At 52.0% G+C, this 21,862-nt stretch overlaps 1 protein-coding gene across 3 annotated transcripts in view; it reads left to right on the forward strand.

The window, feature by feature from the left end:
• The window catches only part of RAB23 (RAB23, member RAS oncogene family), a 194,602-nt gene that overhangs the window by 163,130 nt on the left and 9,610 nt on the right, over positions 1-21,862 (forward strand). The gene's annotated exons all lie outside the window — the stretch shown is intronic.

The raw sequence follows: 21,862 nt of genomic DNA on the forward strand, positions 1-21,862 counted from the left end.
ATTGTTAATGGTACAAATCAGAATGATACACCTGTAGTACACTTATACTCTGAGGATAATGGTCACTCGTGGAAATGGGGATGGGTAATGAAATCGATTAATAGCCTACCAATCTTATACAATGAAAGAACGTAATCCATGATGGTGTTATGGCCTCAAGCATTACAAGTAGGATTGAAAGGAGCAAGAGGGATGCACAGTTCATTAGAGAAATCAAGGTTATACTTCGACATTAAAACATTCACGTTTGGGGGTGTGTGTGGCCAAGCCAGCCAGCATGGCGGCCACATTTCAGTAGAGCTCCGCGGCCCATCCAGCCTCATCCTACCATCAGAGGAGATAGAAGCTGAGGGGCAGAAGGGAGCTTCCTGGTGCTGTGAGGGAGGCCAGTTGAGCCGGCAGGACACACCTGCCGCAGGCCCGCCTGATCCTAAAAGGGCAGGCGCCGCGTAGGGTGTGCTAGGGCCGTGGCGGCCTCGAGCAGCAATCCAGCGTGGAGGCGGGGGTGTCTGGGTCCCCTTCCCGGCCCTGAGATGGAGCGGCAGCTGCCCAGAAGAGGTGAACAGTGAAGTGACAGGCGAAGAGATGCGGCGCCTGGCCTAGTGATGTCGGGCGCCGCTTGATCTGTTCTAGGCCCCAGCAGACGCCGGGCCTGGGGCATGTGAGGAGGGCCCCGAGGGGTGAGGAGGGCTGAAGGAGGCCACAGCAGCAGTGGCAGACTGGAGGTGAGATGGGAGGCGGCTGACGCAGAGAAGACTGTGGTGGAGGAGCCCAGTAATTTGCGGGGGTGGTTTCCCCCCCCCCCCTCCCATCCCCCAGAGCAGTACAAGAGGCAGGAGACCTCCCGCGCCCTGTGGACTGAGGCCCTTGGCTGTGAGACGGTTGAGCCCAGCAGACGGAGTTGGAGGTGGTGAGGTGCTTGGGGGCTGGTTGGGGATTTAGGGGGAGGCTCCAGGGTCCTACCCTGTGTTAGGAGCGGCCCTGTCTTCTGAACCCCCCATTCTCCCCAACCCGCCCCGCGATTCGTGGCCCATGGATCTGGACCCCTGGGTGCCCCTTCTGTGACGCGGGGCCACCTAGACTTGTGAAGGCGGCGTGGGGGACTGAGGCAGCCCGTGGGGTTGAAGCCTCCTCCTGCAGACAGCAGGGGTTGCCTCTGGGCCTGCGGCTTTCCATACCCGTGGCCCTGCAGAGCCGTCCGACTGGGCCACGGGCAGGCATAGGCTGGTGCCGCCCACCTAGGCCCAGACTATGATGGATCAATGCACGTTCCCCACCTCTGCGTCTGATGTATGAATGAAGCGACTGGTCCCTCCCCGGAGGCCGCGGCGTCACACCCAGATCTTGGTGCCATCCTTAAAGCAATCCAGGACTCCGGAGAAGTTGTAGAGCACAATGTCGATGAGCTCATAGTTGACCTTTCTCTCATCTGGCAAGGCCTGCTGTGGAGGCACGGGGAGAGTCTCCAAAGCTGAGAAACACATCTCTACAACAGAAGATGAGGTGGCTGTCCTCAAGCGCCAGGTTTCGTGACTTAAGTCCTCAGTGGCGGAGCTGCACGAGCAGGGAGAGGATGCCGAGAACTAGACCTGGCACAATAACCTGTGGTTGGTGGGCCTGCCGGAGGCCTTGAATGTCCCAGATTTGTCTGCAGCACTTGAGGCTTGGTTTCGTACCTGGATGCCTTTAGAGAAATTGTCCCCCACCTTTATCATTGAATGGGCGCACAGATCGCTGGCACTGTGCCTGCTGTTGGGCGCTCTGCCCCGGCCAATAATCCTGAGTTTAAGGGACCGTGGTGCAATTCTGCGCAAAGCCAGGAATCAGTCAGACCTCTGTTACCAGAACTCCAAAATCCTCATTTTTCTGGACTACGCCAGGGCGAGGTAGCAAAAGTTTAGGTACTTTAAAGCGGTCAAACATAAACTGCATGCGCTGAACTTGCGTTATATGTTGCTTTTTCTCCGCCCGCCTAAAAGTTTTATTTTCCAGTTTAACACGTTCTTTTTTTTGACTCTCCGAAGCAGGCTTAGGAGTTGGCTGCTAAGAGACATGTCCTGAGGCCCCCAGCACGGGAGGGGAAACATTGGGAAGGAACTGGAACCCCTGGTTGGAGGCCCCCTCCTGGCCCACATGCGGAGGAAACGGTCCTGCTTCCGGAGGTCACGTGTGGTGGAGGGGGAGCGAAAGAGCGAGCCGGGGGCCGCCCAGTTTGCATCGGTGGAGGACATTCTGACTCCCTCAGGGTGATCGAGGCTGGAGGGAGAGAGGCCCAAAACTCTGAGACTCCGCTTGGAATGCTTGGCTGAGGCTGGCCCCTGGGCCGGGGATAGGCAGTAGCTTGAGAGAGTGGAATGGTCTTATTTTGTCTTCATAGTGATGGGTCAGGTTGCACATACGTGAACATGGCACTGCTACATCTTGAGGACCCCCCAAAATGTCATTGTTGTACTTTGCTAGGTTGCAACACTGTTGGGTAGGGGCGACAGATGCTTCAGGGGTAGAAGTATGGGGTGGGGGGATTTTGGGGAATTGTGATGTGTTGTTGCTTTTGTACTAATTTCATTCTTTTCAGGTTTGGCCCGTACACAGTGAGTCGCATGCAGGCTGACCCGTTACCCTGGATCATCCACAGAGCTCTGGTTCTTGGCAGCTCGGATCCAACAGAGGACCGGAGTTGCATTCAGTGCCATTACCCCCTACCTGTATTATGTCCATGATACTCTCCTGGAATGTGAACGGTCTGTTAGACCGTATCAAGAGAGCCATGGTCCTACGTTACATTAAGAGATATCGTCCGAGGGTAGTCCTCTTACAGGGAACCCTCTTGGTGGGAACCCAGTGTTTGTTTCTCAGGCGCTTTGGTTACGACTGGGTGTACCACTCTGGTTTCTCCAGGAGCTCCAGGGGGTGGCCCTTATGCTTCATAAGACGTTACCCATGCAGGTGGATAAGGTCCATACCGACCCCCAGGGGGGATATGTTGGAGCGGAGGACCACCTGGCAGGCCAACAAGTCAACTTCATCTCATGCTGTCTTCCTCCAGCCCATCCTTGCAGGGCTGCGCGTTCTGCTCTTTTCCCTACCGCAGGGAACTACTATTCTGGGAGGGGACTTTAACACGGTCCCAGACCCAGTCTGAGACTCTTCTGCTGTCCCACATACAGGGCGTTGCACGGACTCTGCATGCCCATCAAACTGGGCGGACTCCTTGAGCTTGTGTGACACATGGCAGGCCTGGCACCAGCAGACTACGTCGTTCACCCATCGGTCGGCGGCCCACCACACAGAAGCTTGGATAGATCTAATATGGCTCCCAGCGGTGGATCTCCTGGCCTTGACTTCAGTGCGGATCCTGGCACGCGGTATCTCAGTCCTCTTGAGTTGGGGCGCCCTAGCCCAGAATGTGCGACCCACGTGGCACTTCAGCGCCTGGTATTTGAAAGACCCTGAATTCTTTGAATTCATAGACCAAAAACTATTGTTCTACTTCCGAGAGAACCAGGGCTCGGTGGCCTCGGCAGGGACCATCTGGGCAGCAAGCAAACCTACCTTGAGAGGTAGTATTAAGGGGTACGTCAGACGGCGGGAGGCCCAGCGGGCACAGTGGATTGCCGAGCTGGAGGTGGATATAGTGGAGCTGGAGCGTCATGCCAGACAGCCCGGGAGGGGGCATTTGAGGCGGCAGTTGGAGCTTAGGTGTGCGGTGTACAGACAGGTATCCCTTGCATAGGCTTGACCGCATTGGCAGGCCTCGACCCAAAGAGCCTGTGAGCTGGGCGACAAGACCGGAAAACTGCTTTACTGGCTGGCAACCCGTAATGTCTCAGCCCGAGTGGTACCCCTTATCAGGGATCAGGCTGGCATAGCACAGGAGGACCTGCTGGCAATTGCCCGCACTTGCGCCTCCTACTGCGAGTCCCTCTACATCCGAGTCCCTCTACATCCGAGTTCCTCAGCCCACAGCGGAACAGGAAAACCCTATCCTGGGTGACATTCTGCTACCCTCTCTCCCGTCATCCTTGTTGGCAGAACTGGACCTACCTCTACCAGAGGAGGAGGTGGAGGAAGCCATCTCTGCACTTCAGTCTAGGAAAACTGCAGGGCCTGACGGATATCCTGTGGAATACTGCAAGCAATTCTGATCGCATCTGATATCTCCCCTGGTCAATGCGTATGAGGAGGCGCTCCGTCACAGCTCCTTCGCTCCAGGTCAGGATTGTGCCACGATTGTGGTCATACCTAAGGACGACCTGCCCTGGGACCAATGTTCATCCTACTGGCCTATCTCGCTAATCAACACGGCCATTAAGATATTCGCGAAGGTCCTGGCGACCCGGCTGGTACGTAGACTGTCCTACCTGGTGCACCCTGACCAGTGTGGCTTCATGCCAGGAAGAAGCCTGCGTCATTGTCTCTGCCGGGTTCAGGTGGCGCTGTTGTAGGTGGATCGGCTAGGAGATGAGCTGGCACTCCTCCTGGTGGACTTTTGCAAGGCCTTCGACACCCTGGCTTGGAACTTCTTAGAGGGGGTCCTAGTGCGGATGGGCTCCGGCCTGAAATTCCAGGCGCATGGTCCATCTACTGTATCATAGCCCCTCAGCGCAGGTGCGAGTAAATAGCATCCTTTCAGATACCTTTCTGATCAGATGGGGGACATGTCAGAGATGCCCATTTTTCACCTTACCATTTGCCCTAGCTATCGGGCCGCTCACCTGCCTCCTCCATGAGGACCCATTGTTCGACGGTTGGAGGTGGGGGTCTAGCCACGAGGATATGGTGTCCTTATACGCAGACAATGTCTTGGTGTTCCTGGGGAGGCCCCGGCGCTCCAGCCTTCGCTGCCGTGAGCTCCTGACCTGTATGGTGAAGCCTCGGGCTGTGCTTAAACCCCAGGAAGTCGCTGCTGATAGAGGTGCGGGGCGCTGTGGGGGGAGCGAACCGGTGCCTGGACATCCTGGTAAGGCGTAACGCCTTCAAATACTTGGGGACTCACCTCTCCCCACTCCCAGATCTGGCATAGCAGCTGAATTTCCAGCCCCTATCCCGCGCACTGAGGGAGGATTTGGCTCGCTGGGGTCTGTTGCCCCTGAACCCATTGAGTCAAAACGCCCTTTTTAAATTGATCTGCCTCCCCTGCTACTTGTACGTCCTGGCAAACTTTCCCAGCTTGGTGCCCCGGTCCTGGTTCCGATCCCTCACCTCCAAGCTCACCTCCTTTATGTCGGGGGAGGGCGCACCGGGTGGCCTTTTGCTCTTCGCAGAAATCACCCTACTAGAGTGGAATGGGCGTGCTGGACTTCTAAATCTATTACTTGCCGTCTCAGTTGATCCCGCTCAATGAGTGGTTTACTGGGGGATTAGACCCGGCCTACCGCTCTGAGCTTGGTTTGAGGGCCTGTTGGGTGTGTTGTATGGTGAACCAGTCCCACAGGGGCCCCGGACTGCACGAGGGTGACGGTGCAGTGTTGGCGGGCACTGCTGCAGTTGGCTGGCTGGGACCGACACCTTCGTGGCAGGGAACATGGTTGCGGCAGGTTTCCTGATTGGAGAGTTTTCGACATTGGGATGCCATTGGAATTACAAATCTGGGTGATGTCTGCGTTGGGGATACTCTGATGTCCTTTCAGAAGCTGAGAGAGCATTATGCCATATCCAGCTCCCAGTTTTTCCTGCTTCCTTCAAATGCGCCATGCCTTGCGGACCCACCTGTCGTTCTGTCTCTCTCTCTCTCCATGATCACAGCCCGCTTGTGGCGAAGCTGCTCTAGGGGCGTTTGGGGAGTGGGGCTATTACCCAGATCTATCAATCCTTGCTTACTAATGCGCCTGACAGCCTCGCCCATTTGCGGGACAGGAGGGCGGCCTGGGTGGGGGAGCTGGACGAGGATCATTGGAGGGAGGCCTGCCTAGCACCGAGGGAGCTGACCATTTCCACCATGTTAAGAATGATCCAGATAAACTACTTACATATGTCATATCTGTCCCCCATGGAGACTCAGACATATTCACCCGGGGACCACCCCTGCCTGTATGAGATGTGGTCACCTGGAGGTGCGCATGTGGCATGGGAGTGTTTGGGCATACGACATTTTGGGGCGGGGTGGAGCGGGGTATTTCAGTGATCCTCGGTTGTCCCATTAAATTGAATGTGATGGTGGCGCTGCTATGCCTTCTGGAGGAGCTGGGGGGCTGAGAGCATACCAAATATTCATAGGGGGTCACATGTCTGGTGGCCAAGAGTGACATTGCAAAGCTCTGGAGAAGCCCGACGGTACCGTCACTCTTGATGTGGCGATCCGGAGTGGACTGGTGCTCTTAATTAGAAAAAACAATCTAAGAAGCACTGGGCTGTCCCCACAAATATGAGAAAATCTGGGGGAAGTGGCAGGCATACAGTGCAGTGTCTGTGTGAACTACGCTATGTTCTGTTGGGGAGGGTGGCCGACTGCGAACAATATTGACTTGCTTTACTCAGCAGGGTTATTATGTACTCACTGGTATGCAATTGTTTTGCTTCTGTTTTTCTGCTGCGTTTTCACACATTTTAAAATAATAAAATTGGTTATTTAAAAAAATCATTCACTATTGCTTCATAGTCACTGACAGAAATTAGCTTGATGATTGTCATATGTATCCACCATACCACAAACCTTTTTAGGTGGAAAATTACATAGATGTGTATTGAAATCACCACCCCACAGTAAAGGACTCTTTCTGATGGATACACCTACTTGTGGATTCCTCACCTAAAGAATTTTCCCCCACGTGCCTGCTTCGACGGAAATTTTTCTTCTAGCTCTGCACGTCGACGATGACGTCACAATTCCCGACTCCACGCGACGGCCTATGACGTCATCCAGGCAATAAGAAGCCCTCGTCGACGTGCAGATGTCAGTTCACTTTATTCCGTGCCTTCGAGTAACGTTTTTTTCTTCGAGGCTACCAGGGAACTACAGTTTCACTTCGGTGTAACTATGTCTCAGCCGAGAAAATCTGGTTTTAAACCTTGTAACCAGTGTGGGGGTCGAATGTCTGTTGGTGTTTGAAGTCAAGCCTCATCAGGAGCCGACGGCTTCTCCGGAGCAGAAGATGCCTGGTCCATCATCGGCTTCTCCTCTGGCGCAGGTTCCTCAGACTTATCCGGCTTTCCCGGCACCAGGAACGGATCCAGCTGCTTTTTTAAATGCAATGTTTAACATCTTTGCCACCATGGCTCCTGGTGGAGGGCATGCGGGTCCGTCAGGTCCTTTGGCCTTTAACTTGGGTGCTCTGGCTCCTTAAAAGCCGACACCCTTTATGCCCTTTCTTCCTTCTGGTGCTGCTTCGGCGCCGATGCCCTTGGCGTCGCCCAGAAGGCCTGTGACGCCGATGACATCTGCTGTTCCGGCGCCGATGGATTCATCACGGATCCAGTCGACTGTGAAGTTGCCTGTGGCGCCGGAGAGTCTGGCGTCGGATGGATCTGAGGAATGGCGCTGACGAAGATCTTCGGCATCGGCCGACTCCTTATCGACGCCGGGGCTCGAATCCAGACTTCGATCCAGGAGATTGGCTTTCCGGCTCCTGGAGGAAGAGGAGTTTAGCAGGCAGCATTTAGAGGAAGGTGAGATCATGGAGCCTTCGGAGGACCTACAAGGCTTAGATACAGCAAGTGGCCTGAACACTTCCCCTGATTGGGATCTGGCTCCCCCAGGGGAGTATACGGAGGAGGCTGTTTATTTCATGCTGTAGTGAGGAAGGCAGCAGACTTTTTAGACCTTCCTCTTCCTGCTGCAGAGGTGAAGACAAACCTGACCGAAGTGCTGCATCCAGCGGTGGCGGAGCCTCTCTTGCCTTTCAATGAGGCTCTTTTGGACCCCATTAAGGACATCTGGAAGAAGCCAGTGACTTCGACAGCCGTCAACAGGGCGGTAACAAGACGCTATAGTGTGGCCCTAGGTGATCCGGACTTTCTCACCAAGCATCCAACTCCGGAGAGTTTGGTTGTTCAGGCGTCGTGCTCCTCCCGTTCAGCTCCTGGCTCGTTCCCCGGGGCCCCTGCGGACAGGGAGTCTAAGAATATGGACCAGGCAGCAAAAAATACCTTTTCTTCTTGCAGCATGGCATTAAAATCTACCAATGCGACTTGCATTTTGGGGTGTTATATTCATGCCCTTATGGAGGAGGCTAAGGGTCACCCTCGTTTGCCACAGGAGGTATTGCACCTATTGTCGGACGTTCAGGTGGCGGCAACCCAGGTGATTTAATCTGGGCTGGACACCTCTGATTCAGTGGCAAGAGCTATGGGTACATCCATAGCGACGAGGCGGCAGGCTTGGCTGCATTCATCAGGTTTCTCCCCAGAATTACAGACTACTCTCCTGGACCTGCCATTTGACAGAAATAAACTTTTTGGGGCAAAAGCCGACTCTGCTCCTGAACACTTTAAAGAGAGTAGAGCCATGGCGAGGTCATTGGGACTTCAGGCAGCCACTTCCTCTACTTTTAGATCTTTTAGGAAATTTTGAGGTTTTGGTCATGGTACCTCCTTTCGTGGCAGGCTCCATGCGGCAGGACAACAACCTGCTGGAACCCTACCTTACAGATCCTTCAGGGGCAGGGCTAGAGTACGAACTAGAGGAGCCACCCAGCAGCAATCTGCCTCTTCCTCAGGAGGGGTGCAGCAGGGAAAGCAGCCTTAGTCCTCCACCACTCCCTGCTCATATGTCTCCGGTAGGGGGGAGACTTGCCCACTTTCTTCCCTTGTGGGAGTCCATAACATCAGACTCCGGGGTCATCGGCATCGTGAAGAAGGGGTATGCTCTTCCCTTTTGGGAATTTCCTCCTCCTCCCTTTTTTAAATTTTTTTTTAATTTTTATTTTTTAAATATGTTTATTGAGTTTTAAATGTTTACACACTTAGGATTACAAAGTTACAATGTTGCACCGCCCCTCCTGTACTTCCGGATAGGGGCATTCACAACAGGCTACTCTTTATTAAAATAAACAATACTCGTACATCTACATTAACACACTGAAATCCCACTACCTTACATATAGCAGTGCTGGGTCTATTCTTACTGCAATCTGTCCTATTGGTTGCCACGTAACTTGGGTGAGCGTATTTATTGGCGCTAGTGGGTCTATCTCTGATAATACTTGTTGATTGTGATGCGGGTAGGGGGGGGGGGACCCGTGTCTGTTTTGGGACTTTTGTGTGTGGCTCGGTGGTCTACTTTATTTGCCTGAAACTGGTACATGTATACATTCCTCTCCGGACCCCTGTTGTTGCTTGTGTTGGTTTCACTGATAGAGGGTGGGGGGGTGGGGGGGATGTTGGTTCCCTCTTTGCCTTGTCTTGTGTTCCGGGTTTGGTTACTTGGTCTGGTGTTTCAACATTGTCTGGTAGTTCTGTGCCTACTTGGCTTCTCTGTCTATGTCATGGCGGTCTTTTAGCAGCTAGCCGGATGATTAGTGTTTCCCAGGTTTCCTCCCCTGTGTGATTTTGTCCCGCACGTGCAAGTTTACTAAGTACCAGGACCTCCGACCTGGACCAGCACATCAGTGAGGAGCGCCAGGCCTTCAGGTCGGGTGCCCTGGGGGCCTTCCAGCTCAATGCTATCAGTATTTTGTATAACACAAATGCGAGGTCTGCAAACCTATGTAGGTGTCGGTGTTTCTTTTCTCTGGCTCTCAGCCCTAGCAAACAGGATTTGGGGTCTGCTGCTAATGCCAGACCTGTTATTTCCGCTACCTCTTCTGTCAAGCCCCTCCATTCCCTGAGTGTGTGGGCGCATTCCCACACCATGTGATAGAAATGCGCTCCTGAGGCGCCACACCGCGGGCAGTTCGATGTCGACCCATGAAACATGCGGCTGATCCTGGCTGGGGATAGGTATGTTTGATGCGCATAATTGAATTGTGTATAGCGAAACCTGAAGTTTCTGGACACCCCCCTTATGTGGTTGAGGGCTTTCAACCACTCCTCTTGTGTTATCTGGTCGGTGAGGACTGCGTTCCACCTATCCCTTGGCCTCGCCTGGTTGAGCTCGGAGGGCTTGTTCAGAGTTTTGTACATATTCAATACTATTTTTGTTTGACTATCGAAATTCAGCATGTGATGAAGTGTAGGAGAGCACTCAGGTTCCGCGCCCCCCATGTCCCACGTCCTTTGGATCAGGTGGGTAATTGCGTGGTAAGACAGGAATTGTCCGGGGTTCACTGCCGTTAAAGCCTGGATAGCCTTAAATGTCATCAGTTTACCGTCTTCAAAGCAATCCCCAACCGTCGTAATGCCGGCCTCTGTCCAAGTCTGAAGTGTATGTGAGCCCACCGTTTCCACGCAGCCTGGGAACAATTCTAATGTTAGGAGTGGTGAGTATGGGAGTGCTTTATGGTCTTTTTGTATGTATTTTTGCCAGCATAGTTGCGCTACCTCTGTAAGCGGATTACCAGGGGTCCTCTTGGGTGTCCTGCTCATTAACCATGTGGTAAGCGGGGACCCCTCCAGCCTCGCTAGAAGCCACTTGGACTCCGCTTGTGTTGGCCTGTGCAACCAGTTCAATATCCATTGTAATTGTGCAGCTGCATAGTACAGTTCGAAGTTAGGGGTGCCCAGTCCACCCGCCGCTAGCGAGCACTGTAGGGTGGCGAGTGCAACCCTTGCCCTGCCACCTCCCCATATTAGTTGCAGTAATACTGTGTTCAGACCTTTAAAAAAACTCCTGGGGACCCAGATGGGCAGCGCCGCGAAGTAGTATAATAACCTAGGCAGCAGCAGCATGTTTGCCACCGCCACCGCCACCCTGCCCAGGGGTGACAGTGGGAGTTTAGTCCAGAAACTTAGTGACCCCCTCATGGAGGTCAGTCCCCTCCCTAAGTTCCCGTCTCTGAGGTCTTCTTTTTTGTGGTATATATGTACCCCCTAGGTATTTGAATGTGTCGAAGCACCATTTCAAACGGCCGGTCGTGACATTCTCTTGTCTTGCCGGGGACCATCTGGGTAGCGGACATATGCATGATTTGTCCCAATTTACCACCAACCCCGAGAGGTCCCCGTACTCAGTTAACAGAGACATTACCCGAGGGATCGTCTCAGGCCCTTTTCGCACATATATTAACGCATCATCTGCATACAACAATATGCCATGACACAGACAGCTCCTGACTACCCCCCAGCTCCTCTGTGCAGCCCGTATGCGGATGGCCAGCGGCTCCATTGCCATGGCGAACAGCAGGGGGACAGTGGACAACCCTGTCTTGTGCCCCTTGTGATTGGGAAACTATCTGATATAACCCCGCCTGTTTTCACCCTGGCGTGTGGTTTGGTGTACAGTGTCTGCACCCACTGTATGAAATTCGGCCCTATTCCCATGCATTGCTTTGTGGTGAATAGGAAGTCCCACTCCAGAGTGTCAAATGCCTTCTCAATGTCTAGCGATAGTACCACCTCATCATGAGCCCCTGGGGGGTATCCCCTATTACTCCCAGGAGTCTGCGGATATTTAAGAAAGTGTTGCGCTTCGGGATAAAGCCGTTTTGGTCTTCATGTATCACTGTATGCATTAGCGGGGCGAGCCTATTAGCAAGAATCTTGCCTAAGATTTTGCAGTCTAGGTTCAGGAGTGATAATGGTCTGTAGGATTTAACATCAGTGGGGTCTCGACCTTCTTTAGGGAGGACCACCACCATAGCCTCTCTCATTGTGGGTGGTAGAATTTTGCTGACCCATGCCTCTTCAAACACCTTCATCAAGTGTGTTTTCAGGTGCAGCGAGCATGTGGAATAGTATTCTATGGGGAGTCCGTCTGCCTGGGGCTTTATTCCTGGGCATCTGCATCACTGCCCTGTCAATTTCCTCCATTGTGAATGAGGCATCTAGTTGCTGCCTGTCTGCTAGCGATATTTGTGTCATTGGGGAGTCCTCCAGAAAGGACCTCAGTTGCTGGAGAGTGCACGTGGTTCGTTTGGTGTATAACTTAGTATAGTACTCCCTGAAAACCCCATTAATTTCATCCTGCGTAGGAAGCATTTTACCTGTGTACCCTTTTATAGACCCGATCGGGGAGTGTTGCCGATTCTCACGGAGAAGCCACGCTAGCATCCTGCCTGCCCTGTCTCCCTCCTCATGTAGTCGCATTAAGCGATACTTGTGATCATGTTTTCGGAGGCGGTCGTATGCTTCGTTGTATTTTGTGCGAGCCTCTTTCAGTGTTGAGTAGGGAATCGCTTTGTTTGCCACCACTTTTTCCAAGTCCCCCATTTCCTTCTCTAGTTTATTTATTTCCGAATGCAGCGTGCGCCTGACTCCCCAGCTAGTTGAGATACAGTACCCTCTTACTACGACCTTGTGTGCCTCCCATTCTAGTGCTCTGGAAGTGGTTGATTCCTTGTTTATTTCCCAGTATTGTTTCACCGCAGCATTTAATCCCTCTCTAAACGCGTCCCTGCATCCGCCAGGTAGGGATCTGCGAACGTCTCCTGCCCCAGTTCAGCGTTATTCGTAGTGGGCAATGGTCGGATAGTGTTTTGGCCAAATATTCTGCGTCCCCCACATAGTGTCTATTCTTGTGTGTACCTTATGTGGTATTGAATAAAATGAATATTCTCTCCGTTGGGGGTGTTTCATGCGCCATAAATCAAATATTCTCATTTCTGCCACCCATCCAAGCAGGGGGCTTCTGGCTGTTCTATTTGGGTTTCTTTTTGGGGCATTGATGGACCTATCTAGTTCTGTGTTTGGGATGCTGTTGAAATCGCCTCCCCATATGGCTGGGGGATCAGGGTTCTCCAATAAAGCTATTGTTAACTGTCTGCCACCCAGGGCCCCCTCTAGTGCCACATATCTGCCACCTTTGTCAATCGTCTGGTGTGTTATGACAAAGGGGACTCCCCTTGCTATCCAGATTAGCACTCCCCTGGCGTATGCCGAGAATGTTGTGCCCACCAGTTGTCCGCCCCATCTTCCGCGCAACGCGCAGAGGTCTGCTTCCAAGCAGTGTGTCTCCTGCAGAATGGCTATATGTGCTATATGTCTTCTAAGGCGATCGTGTACCCTGTTTCTTTTACTTATGGCCCCCAGCCCTCTTACATTCCACGTGATTTTATCCTATTGGTGCGTGGGTGGGTTTGCTCTTAGTGCCATTTTACATTTTGTATGATTGCCTCCCATCCCACCAACCCAGATACGTCCACACGGGTCCCCTCCTGTGCATTCACTTTTGCCCATCTACGTGTCTGCGCTAACAATATTCCCTGTGTCCTGAGTTGACCTTTTGAAAGCAGTTTAACTACTGACCCCGCTGCACACCCTCCACTCTCACTCATTTTAAAACTTTTAATTAATAATAAATTACTAATCTCACAAACAAACAACAAACTTGGTGTCCATTCGAACTCCCATGGGGCGGCCATATAAGCAACCAGATGCGGCCAGCACACATGGCCCACACCCTTCCGCAGCCATCGGCTGCCTGTACTGCTGCCCCCCCCCCCCCCCCGGTGCACCTCACCACTCCCCCACACATACAGCCCCCTGGCAGCTTCGGCCAAACAATACCGTCCATGACGAAGTTGGGGCCGTTTAGGGCCCGCGGCAGCATTAACCGATACGTGTAGAGGCGCATATTCAGCACGGGCACCTCGACCAGGTTGTCGGGGGGGGGGGGGGGAGGAGGAGGAGAGAGAGAGAGAGAGAGAGAGAGAGAGAGAGAGAGATAAATAGATGGGGCGGGTGAGGGGGCCATAGAGAAAAGAGCAAGGGCGGAGTAGAGGGGGGGGGGGAGGGAAGAAAAAAGAAAAAACTGGAGGCTGGCTATGTTTACAGTTCGTCCGCTGCTCCGGGAGTGAGCTTCGGTCCCGCTGGCGATTCCGTGAGGCCGGATGTCGAGCTGAGCGAGTCAGAGTCCAGGCCATCTGCTGAGATCTCCCCTTAAGGCCTCAAAAGTGTTCTGCGTGTGCAGTGGGATGGCCTTCAAGACTTTTGCCCTTTCTTCCGCCGCCTGCTCTTCTGTGGGCTGGCCTCTCGATCTCCTTTTGGAGCGCTTTCGCTGTGGGGCAGTCAGCCATTCCTCTCTGTCCTCCATTCCGGACTGGGGTCGCGCCAGGCCCTTCGCATGCAGCCACGTCCAGGCATCCTCAGGGGATGTAAATATATGGATACGCTCATCCGTTGTGACTCTTAGTTTAGCAGGGAATAGAAGTGCATATTTAATATTATGCTCTCTAAGGCGTTGTTTGAACCTCACAAATGAATTGCGCTGCTTTTGTACTTCCTGTGTGAAGTCTGGGTAAGCGTTTATTTCAGAGTCTTCGTGTCTGAATGGACCTTTGCTGCGGAATTGTTGCAAGATTAAGTCGCGGTCTCTGTAATTTAAAAATCTTGCTATCAGGGGTCTCGGTGGTTGGCCCGGGGCCAGAGGTCTCCCCGGTATCCTGTGCGCTCTTTCTACCGAAAATAATTTCGACGGAGATCCATTCAGCACTTCCTTAATCAACCATTGCTCCAGGATTATTTCTGTGCTCTGTTCAGCTAATTTTCCAGGAAAGCCTATGAAGCGCACGTTGTTTCTCCGTGATCTGCCTTCCGCCTCTTCGGCTCGGCGCCAGAGAGTTTTTACCTCTGCGTCCAATCGCTGTATCTGTTTTTGGTTGTCCAAGACCGAGGGGTTGTTCTCCTTTATCTCTGCCTCCGCCGACTTTACCCTTTCCGCTAGGTTACGGTGATCGACTCTTAGCAGATTTAGATCTTGTGACACTGAATCGATCCTGGTCTCCAGGGAAGCTTTAGTGTCCATAATTGCTTGCAGTACTTTCTCAAACTGGGTGGAGTGGGATTGCAGAGTAGAATCCAGAGCCTGCAAGGTTGGGGCCAACTGTTGATCGCCCGTTGATGGCCCTTGTGTGTGCCGGTCCTGGTTTATCGTGGATTTGTTTCTAGCAGCCATAGTTTGTGGCTGGCGGGCGGCTCACCGCGAGCGGAGCCGGATGTTTTAATGCAGGGCTCCGGCGTGGCCCTTGATTTCTGCTGGACGATGCTCCCTCTGTGGTTTCGCCCGCAGAGTCTCCTTCGCTCTTCCAGCGCGGGGCCACAGGTGGCCGCCCCTCCAGATGATTCACTTTCTCCCCACGCTCGCTGCATGCACGAGAGGGGGGTGGGGACCCCGTCCTTTCCCCCCCGGAGATTAGGCCCCGCCTGCTCCCCTTCTGTTAGGCACTGCAGTATAGTGTGTTGCTCGAGCCTTTTGTTAGGTGCCCTGCTACTCATCCGATTGATCGCTGCTATTTTCTCCCCGGGGGCTGAGCGTTCTGTGCTCCATTGGGTCCTTGTTTGTCATCTGTTGATAGCTCGCCGGGGTGACCCCTCTGTTCCACTCAGGGGAGGTCCCGGGTCAGGGGAGACGCAATAAACCAATTCAGTCAACGCAGACGTTAGTCCCCCCCAGTTCAATGCCAGAAGCGCCCCGCGGGCGTACCTCACTTCCAGCAGGCTGTCTTCGCCTACGCCCCCAACTCCACCCAGCCGGGGGGTTGGGGTCCACAGGCCGGTGGTTCACACTGCAGCCTCTCCTAAGGTCTCCCCTCCTCAGCCGTCGTTACCGCTGCACCCGCTGGTCCCAGGCAGCCAGTTGGGCGTCCCCCTCTCCACAGCCGATCCTTCTACTGTGGGGGAGGGGCGGCCCTCGTGAAGGTCAGCGTCCGCTCCTCTCCACTCGTGTGGGGGGGGGGGGCAGCACCCCCTCGTTCAGTCCCCCCACACTGAACTGTGTTGTGGCTGGGGGGGGGGCCCTCTGCCTTAGTGCCAGTCCCCCGCCGGGAGCGCCACGCGGCCATTTGCCCGTCCCGGATCAGCACTCGGTCCCGGCGAGGGTGCCGGGTGCCCGAGACGTTGTCCTCCCCAATTGTGCCCCGCTCGGAGACCCGGGGGGGGGGGGGGGCCCCACAGGATGTTTTTTACGGGGGACGGGCCGGAGCTCCTAGACTACGCTCCCGTCCCGGCCGCCATCTTGGCTCCTCGCCCTCCTCCTCCCTTCCCTCCCCATCCCTCCCTCCTTCTGTTCTGGCGACTATCTTCTGTTATTGCAACAGGAGGTGATGTCTCTTTTGTCAAAAGGCGCAGTGGAGTTGGTTCCAGTGCAGGAGAGGGGTCAGGGCTGCTATTCAAGGTACTGCCTGATCCCCAAAAAGGATGGTCGGTTACGTCCAATCTTGGACCTGAGGATTTTGAATTGGTTCCTCAAGCAGGAAAAGTTCAAGATGCTGACCCTGTCACAGGTTCTTTTGGCGTTGAACGAAGGAGATTGGATGGGGTCTGTGGATTTGTAGGATGCGTACTTTCATATTTCAATCCTCAAGTCACACAGGAAGTATCTCCAGTTTGTGGTGTGGTCGCAGCACTATCAGTTTGCGGTCCTTCCGTTTGGTCTTACTTCGGCACCTCAAGTCTTCACAAAGGTGATGGCGGTGGTTGCAGCAGAGCTCAGAAGAAGGGGGATAACGGTATTTCCTTATCTGGACGATTGGTTGATCAAAGCCAAGTCTCCAGAGCTCTTGCGGCGTCACCTGCCATCGACAACTTAGTTGTTGTTCGACCTGGGATTCTCAGTGAATATGCCCAAATCTCACCTGGAGCCCTCTCAACGCCTCCTGTTCATAGGGGCAGGACATTCAGCCGTTGATTCCAATGTTTCAAAATGGAGCGGTAGTTCCAGTCCTCCAGGTCCTTCGTCTGCTCGGTTTGTTCACTTCTTGCATTCTGCTGGTCACTCATGCATGCTGGCACATGAAGGCTCTTTAGTGGTGCATCCGCAGACAGTGGTTTCAACACAAAGGAGATCTCGAGGATTCAATCACGATCTCCAGAGACACTGCAGCGGATCTCCAATGGTGGGCTGCGGTCGGCAACCTGTCGCAAGGAAGGCTGTTCTCGCTGCCTCCCCCAGTGGCCACAGTTGTGACGGATGCTTCCACTGTAGGGTGGGGAGCTCATCTGGGGGACCTGGAGATCAAAGGCCTTTGGTCTCCAGTGGAACAGAGGTTTCACATCAATCTGTTGGAATTGCGGGAGATGCATTTGGCTCCCAAGGCCTTACTCCCTTCCCTTCGCGTTCCGTCAGTTCAGGTCCTGGCGGACAACACTACCGCGATGTGGTATATAAACAAGCAGGGAGGAGTGGGGTCCTATCTTCTCTCCAGAGAAGCTCTTTGTCTCTGGTCCTGGCTTCAGGACCACGAGATTTGCTTGGTAGCAAATCATTTGGCCCGGAGTTCTGAACATGCGTACGGACGTTCTCAGTCGGCGTATCTCGATCGATCACGAGTGGCATCTTCATCCGGATCTGGTTCTTTACATCTTCCAGATGTGGGGATACCCGCAGATAGATCTGTTTGCCACTCAGGAGAACACGCACTGCCCGTCGTTTTGCAGCCTCCAGTATCCGGTGCAAGAAGCTTTGGAGGACGCGTTTCAGATGCCCTGGAAGGGTCAGTTGCTTTACTCGTTTCCTCCCATACCCTTGATTCCTCGAGTTATGAGGAAGATCCGCCAAGACCGGGCCCAAGTCATCTTAATAGCCCCGGATTGGCCAGGAAGGGTGTGGTATTCAGACCTTCTCCAACTCTCTCTGTGCCCTCCACTCCGTCTCCCTTACAGGGCAGACCTCCTCTTGCAGGCGCAGGGGCAGGTTCTACACCCCCACCTCCAGAGCCCGGCGACACTCCACCAAATCGATCTATGCAAGCAGGTGGGCCAGATTTGTCAGTTGGTGTGGAGAGAACCAAATTAATCCCTTGAAGGCTCACTTGTCTGACGTATTATTTGCTCTTTCCTTGGCACAGAAGGGTTGTGCAGTTGCCACAGTTAAGGGCTATTTATCAGCGCTGTCTGCTTTTCTGTGCCTCCCGGACCAACCCTCTCTTTTTAAGTCACCTTTGGTATTGAGGTTCATTAAGGGTCTCACTAATAAGTTTCCACCCACTCCGTTTGTTATGCCACAGTAGGATCTTAATCTAGTATTGACATTTCTAATGGGATGGCCATTTGAGCCGATGCACTCTTCTTCCTTACGTTTCCTAGTTTTAAAGACTGTTTCTAGTGACCATAACATCGGCCAGAAGAGTGAGTGAGCTCCAGGCTCTTAGTGTAGAGTCCCCATATCTTTCCTTTTTTAGAGACAAAGTGGTGTTAAGGACCAAGGTGGCTTTCCTCCCAAAGGTTGTTACACCCTTTCACTTGGGGCAGTCTATTACTCTCTCTTCCTTTTACCCTCTGCCTCATCCATCCAAAGAGGAAGAGAGGCTTCAGCTGTTGGATCCACGAAGAGCATTGAGCTTCTTTGTCTCCAGGACAAGGGAGTTCAGGCAAGACGATCAGCTCTTCGTTGGATACGTGGGGAAGAGGAGAGGCAGAGCAGTCCACAAGAGAACGCTGTCCAGGTGAGTCATTCTCTAAATCAAACTTTGTTATTCCTTAGCAGAGAAAGAACCACCTGTGTGGCTTCGAGCTCATTCCACCAGGGCTAAGGCTGCTTCATCGGCCTTGGCTAGGGGTGTTCCTGTGGTTGACATCTGCAAGGCGGCAACTTGGGCGTCCCTCTATACTTTATTGTTTGTACTCTGAGGTCAGGAGGGATGGCCATTTTGCACGCTCAGTGCTGCAGGATTTCTTGGTTTGACCATTCAGGCACCCACCTCCGGAGGTAGTACTGCTTTGGGACTCTATTCTTTAGGTGAGGAATCCACAGGTAGGTGTATCCATCAGAAGAACAAGTTAGTTACCTTCGGTAACACCCTTTCTGGTGGATACATTTACTACCTGTGGATTCCTCACGGTCCCACCCGCCTCCCCGTTGCCTGATTGGTCTTACCACGAATTCTTTGGGTGAGCCCCGTTTTCATGTATATTTGTATATAATGATGACATGTATATATGTATTTCTTTCTATATATGGTATTTTTCAAAGGAAACATGTTTGAACTTGAATATATATATTTGTTTCCATATGAGGGTGTTTCCATTAGTTTCATTTTATCTTATTGCAATAAATGTTGCTATATAATTTTACTTGATGTAATTATATTTCTCTGCAAGGTCAATGTTCACCTGTTCGCCTCAAAGGCACGTAAAAAATGGTGATAACTGACGTCTGCACATCGACGAGGGCTTCTTATTGCCTGGATGACGTCATACGGCGTCGCGTGAAGTCGGGCAATTGTGACGTCCTCGTCGACGTGCAGAGCTAGAAGAAAAATTTTCGGCAAAGCTGGCGCGTGGGTGAAAATTCTTTAGGTGAGGAATCCACAGGTAGTAAATGTATCAACCAGAAGAGGCGTTACCGAAGGTAAGTAACTTGTTCTTCACTACAGTGTACATTGTCCAGCTCGTGCCCAAGTTGCAACTGTAGTGCTTTATTATAAAAATTAACAATTATGAAATCATGCGAAATTTCAATGATTAAATTATAAATTAAATTAATCTCTGATTTAATCGAAACGTAAGTCAATAAAATCGAGCCAAATATGGACAAGCCACCGTTAGCTCTGCCAGCATGAGAGAGAGCTGCCAGCATGTGGAATGTCTTAAATCCATTGATGTGGATGGCTCAATGGCCCAAGTTTCCTGAAAACAAAGAATGTGCAAAATATTTATAAAGTCCATCCAAGATGGTAGAAACACCTTGGGACGTAAGTCTGCAGCGTTCCAAAATAGAAAACTACACGGTGGAGAATACCCTTGGGCCATAGACTTGGGGGGCTAAGGGAACATTGCTAACCCTGCTAGTTGAAGGAAAAAGGAAGAAAAACACGGCACTGCCAAAGGGTCTTCCACACTAGGTGGAAGTGGCCCAATGCCTTTAAAAGTAAGGTCCACGGGGGAGTGAATTCTCTCTGAGCTAATTGAAAGTTAATCTATTCCATCCATCTCAGTGATTGTGAGTAGTGATCGTGGGAAGGTATTCAAAGGATTGAACAGGACCAAGGGCAGAAACAGGGCACACAGGAATTTTCATATTTGAGAGGAGGATGGGATATTGATTCAGGTAGTAAAGTAGAAAGGACACTATCTGGGTTAAACTTAACACACCCGTTAGTCACTGACCCCAAAGCAAACCCATTAGTCTCCACAACACTTTTAGTCAACCAGTTGAATGTAAATTGCCTTCAGTGTCAGCTGATACTTTGTGACAATACACCTGGCTCTCTTCAGCAATAGTAATCTTTTTATAAAGTCTGTCCATTGCGCTGGTCAGTTCATAATCGAAGACTTGGATGTAGGCATTTTCCTTTTTACCATAGTGCAAATGCACTTAAATATCGAGGAACCAAGAGGGTAGGCTCAGCCCAACCTCCTCCGGGGCTAGATGTGGCCACCTCTTGGCCCGGTCTTAGCCCGGGCCACACTTGGGGACGCTCCATGCCGCAGAGAAATTAGTGGCCCACCCAACGCACTAAGGATGTGCTCCACCTTCTGCTGGGAAAGAAATTCTAGAGGCTATAGCCCTGTCCACTGCCAGCAACATAGAGCCCCGCGCCCTGATGAATTCAGGGGCTTCTTGAAACGTCCATCTGGCATGCTGAAGATGTTCCCCGCCTCCTGCACGTAAAGGAACTCTTAGGGCTCTAGTCCTCTTCCCCCTGCGAGCAACACAGTAAAGCCTCCAGGACTCGATAGCATTGGACATCCATGGTCTTGAGGAGAGCTCACTTTGTACACAGGAATGTCAAGGTTAAGATTACCGTAGGCAAGGCAACATTTGTATAAGCCACTAAAAGTGTTAGTCCTGCTGCTCCCAACTTTTAAAAAATGTTGAATCGGGTCATACAATATCATAATTTGGTGGTCTCTCATGGGCGTGTTCCTTGTGAAACACTACTCCTTCAGCGCCAGGCAGGTCTCTGCACTCAAACAGGATAAGCATGAAGAACTTCTTTTAATTTACAATATATAGTCGTTGTAACCTTTTCTAGATCAACCCATTCTGTACGTGGACAAGTAAGGAGTGGGGCTAGATAATTTTGAATACCATTCATATGTTTAAATATGCTTGTCTCTTTTTGCTTAGTGCTCAAGCACTAGTGGGCTGTACAGTCGGTGGGAGTGCTTCTTGAAATGCTGCCCATTATGTGCTTTTTAATGATATACCGTACAGTCGTCATTCTTTTGGATGACTGCGCCTGGAAACTCGCACTAACTTTGTGTGCCATGATGTGTCCAGGGTTGACAATGCAAAACAAAACGCTTAGCATCATTGGAACGCATTAGGTTGTTACCTAACAATTTGTATTCACTTGAGACCCAAAGCCTGTTTGTGGTTAAGGGTCTCTCTCATTGGTTATGCCAGCTGCAAGACATAATCCATAAAAAGAGCACGCTGCAGAGGCTCGTGCTTGCTGGTAGACCTGCCATGGTAACTTGGCTCCACCTTGATCGGGCCAAGGGTGAGTCGACTTAGAAGCCGGTCCGCTATATTCCTAACGTGGTCAGCTGTGCAACAGGGCTTTCCTTGGGGAGTTGTTGGGCGGCTTCTTGTTACTTTGACACTATTTTTTGCTAAAAAACGTCCTTCGTCTTCACTTCAGTAAAGAGAACGCATACTGCTGTTGCAAATTCAGCCAGACCTCTGCAACCCTACAGAAAGGAAAAAAAGAACTGGTTAAATACTGACCACGAAGCTTCTTTTTTTTTTCTTTTCCAAAGAGGCAGTGGGACACAGACCTTATAGCTGCATAGTTACCGGATCAACACTGTAAATGGAAAGATGGGGCAAGTGTACAGCCTATTGGAAGATTGCAAAATATTTGATTTTCAGAGTCCGCTATTCAAGGTTTTAATGTCGTAACAGGAAAGACAAGAATTTGTTCCCCTTGTATGTTGGTAAAGAGCA

Source organism: Pleurodeles waltl, chromosome 5 (assembly GCF_031143425.1).
Source record: "Pleurodeles waltl isolate 20211129_DDA chromosome 5, aPleWal1.hap1.20221129, whole genome shotgun sequence".
Lineage (NCBI taxonomy): Eukaryota > Metazoa > Chordata > Amphibia > Caudata > Salamandridae > Pleurodeles > Pleurodeles waltl.